The sequence below is a fragment of the Bos mutus genome, chromosome X (genome assembly GCF_027580195.1).
Source record: "Bos mutus isolate GX-2022 chromosome X, NWIPB_WYAK_1.1, whole genome shotgun sequence".
In the NCBI taxonomy this organism is placed as follows: domain Eukaryota; kingdom Metazoa; phylum Chordata; class Mammalia; order Artiodactyla; family Bovidae; genus Bos; species Bos mutus.
The window spans coordinates 103,503,946-103,517,314 of record NC_091646.1 but is presented as its reverse complement, the minus strand read 5'-3'; the positions used below and the strand labels follow the sequence as shown (position 1 = coordinate 103,517,314).

Here is a 13,369-nt window from a genome sequence, read left to right as displayed (position 1 = left end):
CAGATACAGACAGTATGTCTCTGATACATTTACAGTTAACTTTGGTATGTCATATGAAGTAGGGATGCAGCTTCATTCTTTTGGTATAAATATTTAGTTGTCCTTGTGTCATTTGTTGAAAAGACTATTTTTTCCCCTCAATAAATTGTCTCTGTACCCTTGTAAAAAATTGTAAATCTGGGGATCTGTGTTAGGACTCTCCGTTTCATCCCATTTACCTAAATGTTCTTATGCTAGCACCACACTCTCTTTCATTTTGTAGCTTTTCAGTAAGTTTTGAAATTGCAAAATATGAGTGCTCCAACTTTGTTCTTCCCAGGATTATTTTCACTGTTTTTGCCTTGCGTTTTCACATCAGTTTTAGGCACAACTTGTTAATTTCTGTCAAGTGGAAACCTAAGATTTTAATAGGGATGACTTTGAATCTGTAGAATAAATCACAAAGCATTGTCATCTTGACAGTGTTAAGTCTTTTGATCCATTAACATGGGATATTTTTGCATTTATTTAGGTCTTTTAAAATTTTTTTCAACAAATATTTTGTAGTTTTCATTATGCAAGTCTTATACTTTCTTTGTGAAGTTTATTCCTAAGTATTCTACTGTTATGATGCTAATGTAAATGGGATTGCTTTTTAAAATTTCATTTTCAGATTGCTCATTGCAAGTGTATAGAATCAAATTGGTTGTTGTATATTGATCTTGAATCCTGTACCCTTGCTGAACTTGTTTAATATTTCCAAATAGTTTTTTTTTTCTGTGTGTGAGGATATCTTAGGATTTTCTTTATATAGAAATCATGTCATCTACAAATGGTAGTACTTTTAAAAAAAATTAATTAATTTTTTGACCATGCAGCTTGTGGGATCTTAGTTCCCCAACCAGGGATTGAACCCAGGCCCTCAACACTGTGAGTGTGGAGTCCTAACCACTGGACCACCAGAGAATTTCCGAATAGTGATAATTTTACTTACTCCTTTCAATTTTGGATGCTTTTATTTCATTATCTTGCCTAATTTTATTGACTAGAATCATTATTACAGTGTTGAGTAGAAACAGCAAGAGTGGAAATTCTTGTCCTGTTTCTGATGAAAGGGCAAGTTTCTATTTCTAGTTTTACTGTTTGCTGTGTTAACTTTGGGTTTCTTATAGATGTTCTTTATTCAGTTGAACTGGGTCCTTCTATTCCTTAATTGTCGAATGTTTTTTAATCATGAAGAGTATTGGAGTTTTTTGAAAATGTTTTTTCTTTATCAATTAAGATGGTCATGTGATTTTGGTCCTTAATGTATTAACATGTCTTATTACAGTGATTAATTTTTGGATGTGAAGCTAGTCTTAATTTCCAGGGAAATATCCCACTTGGTAGTAGTGTATAATTTTTTATATGCTGCTGGATTTTATTTCCTGTTATTTTCTTGAGGGTGTTTACATCTATATTTGTAAAGCGAGACTAACCAGTAAGGCCTTCCCTGGTAGCTCAGTGGTAAAGAATCTGCCTGCAATGCAGGAGACCCAAGTTCAATCCCTAGGTTGGGAAGATCCCCTGGAGAAGGGCATGGCAACCCACTCACATATTCTTGCCTGGAGAATCCCATGGATAGAGGATCCTTGAGGACTGTAGTCCACAGGGTTACACAGAGTTGTACATGACTGAAGTGACTAAGCAGCAGCAGCAGCAGCAGCATTAAACATTAAATTATGTTTACTGGGATTTCTTTGCCTGGTTTTGGTATTAGGGTAATCAAGTATCATAATGAGATGGGAATTATCATACTCTTTTTTGGACTATTCCATTTTTTGGAATAGTCTTTGAAGTATTAGTGTTAGTTGTTCATTAAATATATGGTAGAACTTACTGTAAAAGCAGGTGAGCCTGAGATTTTCTTTACCGAAAGCTTTCAATTACTAATGTAATGTTTTTTAATAGGTCATTAAGATATTCAATTTCTTCTTGAGTCTGTTGCAATAAATTTTGTCATACTGGAAATTTGAGCATTTCAGTTATTTTCCATTATTTTGATGTATCTTTTGTTGTTGTTTTTCAGTCACTGAGTCATGTCTGACTCTTTGCGACTCCATCGACTATAGCACGCCACGCTCCTCTGTCTTCCAGTATCTCCAGGAGTTTGCTCAAACTCCTGTCCTTTGAGTCAGTGATTCTAACCATCTCATCTGCTACCCCCTTCTTTTGCCTTCAATCTTTCCCAGCATCAGGGTCTTTTCCAATTAGTCAGTTCTTCCCATTAGGTGGCCAAAGTACTGGAGTTTCAGCTTCAGCAGTAGGCCTTCCAATGATTATTCAGGATTGATTTCCTTTAAGATTGACTGGGTTCAATCTCCTTGCTGTCCAAGGGACTCTCAAGAGTCTCTCCAATACAACAATTCAAAAGCATCAATTCTCAGCACTCAGCCTTCTTTATAGTCGAACTCTCACATCTGAGACTACTGCAAAAACCATAGCTTTGACTATTCTGACCTTTGTCAGTAGTGTGATGTATTTGCTTTTTAATACACTGTCTAGGTTTGTCATAGCTTTTCTTCCCAGGAGCAAGCATCTTTTTTAATTTCATGGCTGCAGCCCTCATCCGTCTGCAGTGATTTTGGAGCCTAAGAAAATAGTCTGTCACTGCTTCCACTTTTTCCCCTTCTATTTGCCATGAGGTGATGGGACAGGATGCCATGAACTTAGTTTTTTAATGTTGGGTGTTAAGCTAGCTTTTTCACTCTCCTCTTTCACCCTCATCAAGAGGCTCTTTAATTGTTCTTCACATTCTGCCATTAGATTGATATCATTTGCATATCTGAGGTTGTTGATATTTCTCCCAGCAATCTTGATTCCAGCTTGTGATTCTTCCACTCTCTCATGATGTACCCTGCATAGAACTTAAATAAGCAAGGTGACAGTATATAGCCTTGATGTACTCCTTTCCCAATTTTGAACCAATCCATTGTTTCATGTAAGGTTCTAACTATTATTTCTTGACTTGCATACAGGTTTCTCAAGAGGCAGGTTAGGTGGCCTTGTTTTCCCATCTCTTTAAGAATTTTCCACAGTTTGTTGTGATCCACACAGTCAAAAGTTTTTGTGTAGTCAATGAAGCAGAAGTAGATATTTTTCTGAAATTCCCTTGGTTTCTCTATGATCCAACAGATGTTGGCAATCTGGTCTCTGATTCCTCTGCCTTTTCTAAACAACTTGTACATCTGGTAGTTCTCAGTTCACATACTACAGAAGCCTAGCTTGGAGGATTTTGAGGAGTATCTTCATCATAGTTGCTATTAGCATTGAAATTAGTATATTAAAACAATCTATCTTGGATTAATCTTAATTTTACTGTATATAGAACTGCTTTGATACAGCTGCTTTCTTCGCCACTCTTTGTGCTATATATATATATATATATATATATATATATATATATATATATAAATTAGTTGCTCAGTTGTGTCCAACTCTTTGCAACCCCATGGACTGTAGCCTGCCAGCCTACTCAATCCATGGGATTCTCCAGATAAGAATGCTGGAGTGGGTTGCCATTCCCTTTTACAAGGGTCTTCCCAACCCAGGGATTGAACCCAGGTCTCCTGCACTATAGGCAGACTCTTTACCATCTGAGCCATCAGATATTTACCTCTTTTATACCATATGAGCCCATCAAGTAGGTTTTATAATTACTACTTTATGTAGTTTTCTTTTAAATGAGATGGGAGAAGAAAGTATTCCAAGCAAAACAGATTTAAACTATTCATTATATTTTCTTGTGTAGTTAATTGTAACGGGACTCTAATTCTTCCTGTTCATTTGAGTGATTGTATGGTCCTTTTATTTTAGCTGAAAAGATTTATTTTAGTATTTCTTCTTGGGCAGGCCTGCTCTTTACAATTTCTTTCAGTTTTTGTTCATCTGTGACTATCTTAATATTTCTTTTATTTTTGAAGCAGTGTTTTGCTGGATATAGAAATCTTGATTGGTCTCTCTTTACTTTTAGTACCTTAATATTTTATCTTACCACCTTCTGGCCTCTGATTTCTAATGAATAGTCAGCTGTTAATCTTGTTGAAACTCCTTTGTGTTTTTCACTTGCTGTTTTCAAAATCCTCTCATTGTCCTTGAATTTTGGCAGTTTTACTGATGTGTCTAGGCATGATTATCTTTGACCTTATTATCCTTGGAATTTGTTGAAAATAATGGATATATAGATTAATGGTTTTCATCTACTTTGGAAGTTTTCAGCCATTATTTCTTCAAATATTCTACTGAGGTCTGTGCTTGGTCAGCTTATTTGCTATCTAGTGATCAGAAAGACTAAAATAATTGCCTTGAACCAGTAAGCTTCCCAACGTTTTCCTAGAAGTTCTGTGTGTGTATTGAAGTATACGTTAACACTTTGGCATTTGACATCTTTGCATGGGCCTTTACTCCTGGCTTGTGCAGAAACTTAAGGTCAGTCAGAGATGAGAGGTTTTGGTTCTTCTGAGTCTCTTCTGGATGTGCACATAGTCCTGTACATACCTAGCTTTTCAAAGCTGCTGATGGTCATCTTATTCACTCCATTTTCCTTTTCGATGTTTTGGCTATATTCCTGTTTGTCCCATCTGGTTTTACCACCTCAGGAAGATGAAATATGAAACACTTGCTGGTGATTAATTTTGCAAAAAGGTAAAACATTGTGAAGATAACACTTTCCTCACTGAGCAAGTTCTAAGTCAGGTCAAATAAAGAGAAGTCCTTGAATGGGGCTTTTTATTTATTTATTTATTTTAAATTTTATTTTATTTTTAAACTTTACATAATTGTATTAGTTTTGCCAAATATCAAAATGAATCCATCACAGGTATACATGTGCTCCCCATCCTGAACCCTCCTCCCTCCTCCCTCCCCATAGGGGCAGCAAGACAGATCAAAAGTAATTGTCCTCTTGAGATGGAGTTTTGTGAAGTGTTCGCAATCCAGCCTTCCCCCTTCATAGGCTGTGAGGCTATTGGTTTGTTTCTTCAGGGTAACACAGAACTGTGAAGAGGGGGTAGTAGTAGAGAGTTAAAATGCTACAACGCCCACTGTTCTTACTAAGACTCAGTCTTCAGATTGTTGCTGGGTTTTGGTTAATTTCCAGAGGTCTGAAAAACTTGATTTTGACAATTTTCTCCAGTTTTTGTGACAGTTTAGCTGTCACAAAGAAGTAGATTTTCAGTGGTCAGTATTGCACCATTCTGCAGATGCTTCTCGTTTGAGCATCTCTATTTTATGATTCAGTGTTTTGAAAATTTTTTCATCACTTTAGACTTAATTTAAAAAAATATCAAATTAATTAGTGCTTTCAGTTAAAAATAAAATTAGTACATTAGGGTGTATTTGACATACTGTTAAGTCTAGGATTTAATTATTTGAAGTATTATACTTCCTGATTATTTCCTTTACTTAGTACATTTTAACATAAAGATTTAACAATTTGTCTAAATGCTCTTTTCAAAATCCTGTTCAGATAGTTGGCCATGAAAACTATTTCTAAAATTAAACATCTGTTGTCATTCAGTAAGAATGAACTAGAAATAGGAGTTCTGAAAAAAATTATTTAGTTTCTTCTGAACTTCAGAAGGGCCTAGTATAGGTCAGAAATATTTTGAAAAACAGTTTTATGACAATAAACTGTAGTGAGTTACATTTACTTAGAAGTGAAATAACCTAATTTATTTTTCTTATACTCTATTTTAGGGAACTAAAATCATTTTAAAGCCTTATAATTTTATTTTTAAATTCACAATAGCTTGCAGAATATGCCTTTAGGTCAATACTAATTCAGTGTAATTTCAAACACTTATATTCACTGTATATAAAGATGTATTTAAGTTCTTCACAATATTCATAATAGTTTCAAAATTTTAAAGATTTACCTGCATTCTGTAGAGTTCATCTAATACATTTAACTTAATAAGTGATAACAGATTGACATAAAAAGTCATTGGTATTGTCCCCTGATTCTTCTAGTACACAATCAATGAAGGAAGCACGCCCTGTTAAAAATCTCTTCATGTTGATATATGGCAAAACCAATACAATATTGTAAATTTAAAAAAGAAAAGAAAAGAAAAAAAAATCTCTTGATGACATTTATATAATAAAAATGGGATTAAGAAAATTTTTGTATTTGTGGGTTCAAGTATTATTTTATAACTTAAAAATACATTTCTGTTACTATTAAGTTGATGTCTTCAGGAAAGTGCTGCAACTGTTTAATGTATCACTTTTTAAATTCTTGTATTGAGATGAAATTTTCTTCTTATGAATTGTGTGTCTTTAAGTATCAGTAAGTGATTTTTTTTTAGTTTTACTGTGTAACTCATACCTTAATCAATAATTACATTTCTATCAGTCCATATCTTTCCCTCATGCCCCTTACAGCCAATTCCTACATATCAAATGTAACCTGTTTCTGATTTCTGTTACTATCAATTAATTTTGACTGTTATTGAGCTTCATATACATACAGTCATTCAGTAGATAATCTCTTGTGTCTGGCTCCTTTTGGTCAATATAATGTTTTTGAAATTGATCCTTGCTGTTGTGTATGTCAGTATGCATGTATATGTATGTATGTATGTATTTATGTATGACATTTTCCTACATAAATACATAGCTATTTTGTATTCATTCTCTTGGAAGGGAAGATTTGGATTTGTTTCATGTTTCAGAGTATTATAAAGAAAGTTCTGGCTATGATTTCTCAAAAAGGTCATGAAATAGCAATAGAAAGCATACTTATAATTATGTAAAAATTTGTTAAATCTGTGTTTATATAATAAAACATACATATTTGCTATACTTCTAAAAGAATAACACTAATAATGGCAGTTAACACTTGAGTGTTAACTTGTGCTAGATCCTTTCCTAATTATTGCACACATTGTATGTCATTTACTTCAGTGCTACAAAGTAGACAGATTATGATTATTTTCACTGCAGATTTTATAGTATAAGTAAAATACTAAGATCACACACTTTGTGAGTGGCCAAGTAGGGATTTTATTTCTACTTCTTGCATTGTCAAGCATTACCTATGCCTACTGCTTCCTTGTAGCTAATATTTTTGAATTCTGTTATGTACAAAACACCAGTGGGATGTATTCACACACACCCCCGAACCACAGTGTGGACAGAGTCTATATACGATTAGCTGAATACACTGTGTAGAGGTCACTTCCTCCTCAGGATTATTTGAGGCAGAAGCCACAATCTGTTGAGAGGCACAAGCTAGTCAACAGATGTGAACAGTTTGACTTCCAAAGTGTTTAAAATTTATATTTGTTGCCAACATTTAAAAATCAGAATATCACTCGTTAAATTCTTGATTTCTGAAATATTTCAGGATATTGCGATATCTGAAAACTTTGCCCACTACCGAGGTCTGGCGCTGACCCTCAGCTACCTCTCATAGGCCAAATAGCAGGCCCAATAGCTTATTGATGGTTCCTGTAGAGAGTCATGTGAGTTTTTGAATCTTGACATAGCTTTTTGAGGAAATGGCTTTAAACTTTCCTTTGAAGGATTCCACCAACAGGCCATACCAGGCTGAGTGAAGAAATAGCACAACTCAAGGGGAAAAAAAAAGAAAAACACTTGCTAGGTGAACTAATGGAATGGGAATGAGGTAAGAATAATATGGATTGGGCAAAGACCAAGATGGAGAGAAGGACTATGCTAGACTATGAGGTCTGGCCTCAGTATCTTGGGAAATAGAATGTTTTGATTGTTTTTTAGAAGAATGACAGCATCAGAACTTTAATTTTCTAACAGGCAGAATATAGCCTAAATTGCTACTTACAGAGAATGCCATTTAATGATGACTATTTAAGCTGAACGTATGTCTAAAATGCATCAAATTGCTATTTGTTGGTCAAAAGGAACAAAACATCAACAAGCATATGTAGTTTGACCTTAAAAGTAATCCTCATAGCACTTTACTTTAGATGAATCACTTATTTAATATATCATTTATTTCTTAAAGTTCATTTATATTTTCCGAACCAGGACAAGGAGACCAGCACAAATACATACTACAATAATTCCTCAGTGGTTTTCTTTAAGATTTATTTAAACCTTTAAAACATGTTAGTTTTTGAAATGCAGATTCCCATAATACCTATTAGGATATTCATTAAATATATTGAGATGATATTTTAGTATATTAGGGTGAAACCACTTGAGTTATATAAACAAATAATATAGTTAAGTAAAAATAGCACGTCTTCTTTGAATTGTTGATGCTTAAAAGACAAAATTATGTGGATGAACATACGTAAGCTTCACAGAGCTTTTCTTGTACTAGGCATTTAGCTGTCTTGCAACTGTTAATCAGCACAGGCTTTAAAACAGCTGCTATCAGATTAATTAGAGGGAATCCAGGAAATAATTCAACTGAATGTAGCATTCATGTAAGTGTGTTGAAGGCAATTAAGAGTAACTATAGTCATTACTGAGACTTCCAGGAAGTATGCCAAAGGGCTCAAAAGTCATAAAATGCCTTCCCAGTTTATATATATATATATATATATATGTGTGTGTGTGTGTGTGTGTGTGTGTGTGTGTATTTGTGTGTGAGTGTATCTCACATATATTAAAAACACACTAACACACTAATACAAATTAAAAATAAATAAAATTGAAAGGATTTGCTTGAATTGTGAGATACTAACTTATATCTTTCTGTGAAGTAGCTAAGAGGAAAATAGGCCATTGGAACTGGTTTAGGAAGAAGAGGCTTTGATGATGCTGTACAGAATATTAGGATATGGTAAATTAACTATGTTTCATTTTTATATTTCTAATTTTCATAGTTGATGCAAGTCTTCAAATAAAGGAAGTTTATGTTTCCTCAATGGCACATATCTCTGAAAAGGAAACTCAAGATTTTCTAATGAGAGATGTTAATACTTAAGAAATTTTACCCTTACCTTACAGCATGCCTTCAATACTTGGTTGTTATCATCACCACCACCACCATCATATTTAGCTGTTATTGTTACCATGACCCAAAGGCTGCTTGTCTGACGTCCTATCTGTTTTCACTTTGCTTATGTCTGTTGACTGATTTTCTTGTTGACAGTAGTTAACCCATGTATTAGCAATGGAAAGATAAAATAGTTTTGCCTGTGGTTTTCCTTGAAAAAAAAAAAAAAAAGGAGACCAAGGAATAAGGAAATAGAGATGAGGGTGGGAAATGTTTTAAAGAATAGTTAATGATTCCTTCTTATTTAATAAGATGGAAGGTGAACTCAGAGAGGTTAATTTATTATGAGAATAGAAATTTGGTGTGCAATTTCATCTTACTGTGTAATCCAGTGTTTTAGGCCTGCCTTCATGTCCTCTTAAGCATAAGCTGGAAGGAGAGGATAGGTGACACTCTCCATTTTCAAAGTCCCAGCCATGTTTTCTTTAAAAGTGTCATGAAGTGGAAACAAAGGCCTACTTATAATTCTGTAAATAATTTTTTAATGTTTTTCTGAAACACTTGTCTCTGTGTTTTAAAGAAAGGAAATTTTCGTTTGAGGACAGCTGAAATGATTGACTAGAGTTCTGGGTGGCGCACAGACAGATGAGAAATATTCTTATGTCTTTATGCCCTCCCACTCATAGGTAACAAGGTTGTATGCTAAGTCACTCCAGTTGTGTCTAACTCTTTGCCACCCCTTGGGCTGTAGCCCGCCAGGCTCCCCTGTCCATGGGATTCTCCAGGCACAGATATTGGAGTTGGTTGCCATGCCCTCTTCCAGGGGATCTTTCTGACCCAGGATTCGAACTCTTGTCTCTTGCATCTCCTGCGTTGGCAGGTGGATTCTTTACCACTAGTTCCCTGGGGAGTCAGGGTATGCCTATTGCGTCATGAGGCAGTGTTCTCTCACAGAGTGCTACTGTAGCAAAGGTAATACTAATCCCACTTTTTGAGACTCATTTTGATTACTAGTCCTTTGGTTTACCAAGCATCAGTTTCACCACAGTTTGATTCTTTTTTCCTGCATCTCCAACATCCCTGCCTGCCACCCCTCCCTGCCCTCTGACATGCTGATAGCACACTCCACCTCCTTTTCTGAGGTCCCATCTCTTGCTGCTTGCAAACTCCGCTGTGCTTTTTCATTCATTTTGAATCTCCTCTTGTAAGTGAAGCATCTTAGGTGTTATTGTCTCTGTCAGAGAACCAACTGCAGATTATGTATCCTCAATATTCACGGATTCCTAGTGTTAATTCTACTTATCACCAGAAACCCAAATTCCATGAAATTATTTAGGAAGAATTAGATTTTCATTTCTACACAATGAGTTGCTGTGTGGACCTAGAGGAAAAAATATCTTAAGGATAGATACCGTATCATAGAACTGTAGTTTTCAAAACACTGGAAGAGGTCTTAGGATCCATCTAGTGTAAACCCTCAGTTCTAGACATTGAGGCCCAGAGAGCTGGCACATCTGGTAAACAGTGGAGTGTATTTTTTGACCATAGGTACCAGAAATGAGGCCTTATCATTCACTATTCAGTGTATTCTCCACAGCATTACACAGAATCTAATTCTTGGGTTATATAGTATTCGAACAACTTGAACAAGGATGAGAGATCAGATTTTGACAGCTGGAAATAATGAGAGGTGAAAAGGATGAGTATTCCCCAAAGAAGAAACAGAAAAAGCAAAGGTGCAGAGAAGAAATATGAGTGTGATCCTTTTAGGAAAGAGTATACTGTTCAGTATACAGTAGAGTTCCAATCTGGGTGAAGGACCTCAGTAAAGGAAATGAAAGGGGCCACTTTTCTGGAAAACAATAGAAAACAATAATACCACGACCTGACAGTTCCAAACAATGCTAGTGATAAACTACTTCATGAAAAATATTTTTGCTTTGAACTCTAAATAATTGCTGTATTTGTGATCGATGTTCAATAATATACGTAAGCTTCGAATGAACACATATGTATTATTTATATGCTCAAATAAACATTGAATTCTACTCAGAGGTTTATTAGGAGAACTCCCAGTTAGACAGGTAGCACACTCAGCTATACCTGTTCATTTTGACAGTCAATTTATAGAGGTTTCGAATCATTAGCACTTGTTTCAGATGGAATGCATGCTTCCAATTCCTGCATCTAAACAGTAGATTTGAAATAAACAAAATTAGCCCATTGGTTACAAATGTTAAGAAAAATGAATGAGGGTTACTTCTTTCTTACTGTATTTTATGTGACTACTTGTAGTTTTTATATTTACTTAAAGTTTAAAAGGTCTTCCCTGTATCTCAAATGGTTAAGAATCTGCCTGCAAAGCAGGAGACCCAGGTTCGATCCCTGGGTCTGGAAGGTACTCTGGAGAAAGGAATGGCAATCCACTCCAGTATTCTTGCCTGGAGAATCCCATGGACAGAGGAGCCTGGGGGGCTACAGTCTGTGGGATCGCAAAGAGTCGGACACGACTGAGCGACTAACACTACTACTAAAGTTTTAAACAGCAAAAGAGATTACAAACTAAGTATCAGTTCAGTTCAGTTCAGTTGCTCAGTCGTGTCCGACTCTTTGTGACCCCATGAATTGCAGCACACCAGGCCTCCCTGTCCATCACCAACTCCCGGAGTTCACTCAAACTCACGTCCATCGAGTCAGTGATGCCATCCAGCCATCTCATCCTCTGTCGTCCCCTTCTCCTCCTGCCCCCAGTCCCTCCCAGCATCAGAGTCTTTTCCAATGAGTCAACTCTTCACGTGAGGTGGCCAAAGTACTGGGGTTTCAGCTTTAGCATCACTCCTTCCAAAGAACACTCAGGACTGATCTCCTTTAGAATGGACTGGTTGGATACAAACTAAGTATACATTTTGGTAAATGCACATTTTAGGTCATGAATGAAATATTTTATTGACTTTCAATAGTATTTCTAAAATTTAATCTTCTTATATGTTAACACAAATGCTAGACAGCACTAGGCAGAATCTAAGTGAAAAATGCTAAGTAAAATAAATATACCCATATATTTTATCTTTAGAGTATTATATACTATCTTAATTTAAAAATTAATGACATGCATTTTATTTGTATTAAGATGGACTTAAAATATTACTATGAAGTGTTATCCAAGATAGTGAAGCAAATTGTAAATTATCAGGCACAATAATGAAATAATATTCTAGGACAACAGCTGTTTTTAATTATAGATAATTCCAAATTCTGTATAAACTTTTTTAATGAACAGCTAGTGTTTAAGATACTGAGCAAGTCCATGTTGACAGTGAGAGCTCAAGCCACATTTAAATGTCAAGTTGAGACGGGACTGCTATGTAATGATGATGACAAATAGCTGGCAAATATTGTGTTAGTATATATTTATTTATAATTACTCTATGGGAAATATTTTATTTTTATGTTGCATACTTCAGTGACTTGTCTACAGAAGGAAATTCATGTTGAAGATGTTTCCCTTGAAGACAGCTTGAGGAAATTAACTTTTTGGGAAAATATGAAGAAGAAATTATGACATCGTTTACACTTTCATTGAGTAAATATGTGAAAAGACCCACCAAGTAAAAGGGCATTTTAGAAAATATAGTAGAGTTTAAAATTGAAATATGTGCTTATGAAGTTGCTTTGAGAGAAGAGAAAAAAATAGCACAAATTAAAAAGTGTTACATCCTTTATACCAAAATGGTATTGGGTATTGAAGCTCTGATTATGTATTACCTGAAAATGACTTATGGTTATAGAATTCTAAACTAATAGAAAATCTGAAAGTAACCTTATAGAGTAGTAAATTTCACAAAGCAAAATTTTAAACTTATTATATTGAAATAATGCTGTAACTACACAAGTTGCCAAAAATACTGTGATTTCCCCCATGTACTTTACTTACTTACCTCTGATGATAACGTTTTACATAATTGTCATATGTTGTCAAACCCAGGAAATTGACATTGAAACAATACATTAATTTGATATAGGCCATATTCATATTTTACCAGTAAACATGTTTTTTTTCAACACTAAAACTTTTAAAGGATTAAAAAATATATCCTGTTTAGAGATTTTATTTTTATGTGTGGGGAAACACACTTACAATGAATTTAATCTGCTTTATTATGAAGAAATGCTTGTCTATTAATTCTCTAAATATTAGATGCTATATTATTGGACTTTATCTCTTTTTTCCATTTTGTAGCATACAGTTGTTTTAGTCCCAGTGGTGACTCCATTGGGAAGCTAGAATGAGACAGATACAGTAGTAACAGGAGCTGTTGAGAAACCTTAGGTTATGTGACCCAAATCAGCTTCTTAATGGCAACAGGCAGAGAATCAAATTTGCAGTGGAGGTGTGTTTTATATGTATTCTTGTGCAGTAGT

The 13,369-nt window shown here is 34.9% G+C and overlaps 1 non-coding gene across 1 annotated transcript; it reads right to left on the bottom strand.

Moving 5' to 3' along the window:
• Nucleotides 1–872: 872 nt before the first annotated feature.
• On the bottom strand, nt 873–945 carry TRNAV-CAC (transfer RNA valine (anticodon CAC)). Its single transcript has one exon. It is a non-coding gene; the product is annotated as a tRNA-Val (tRNA).
• Nucleotides 946–13,369: the final 12,424 nt, after the last annotated feature.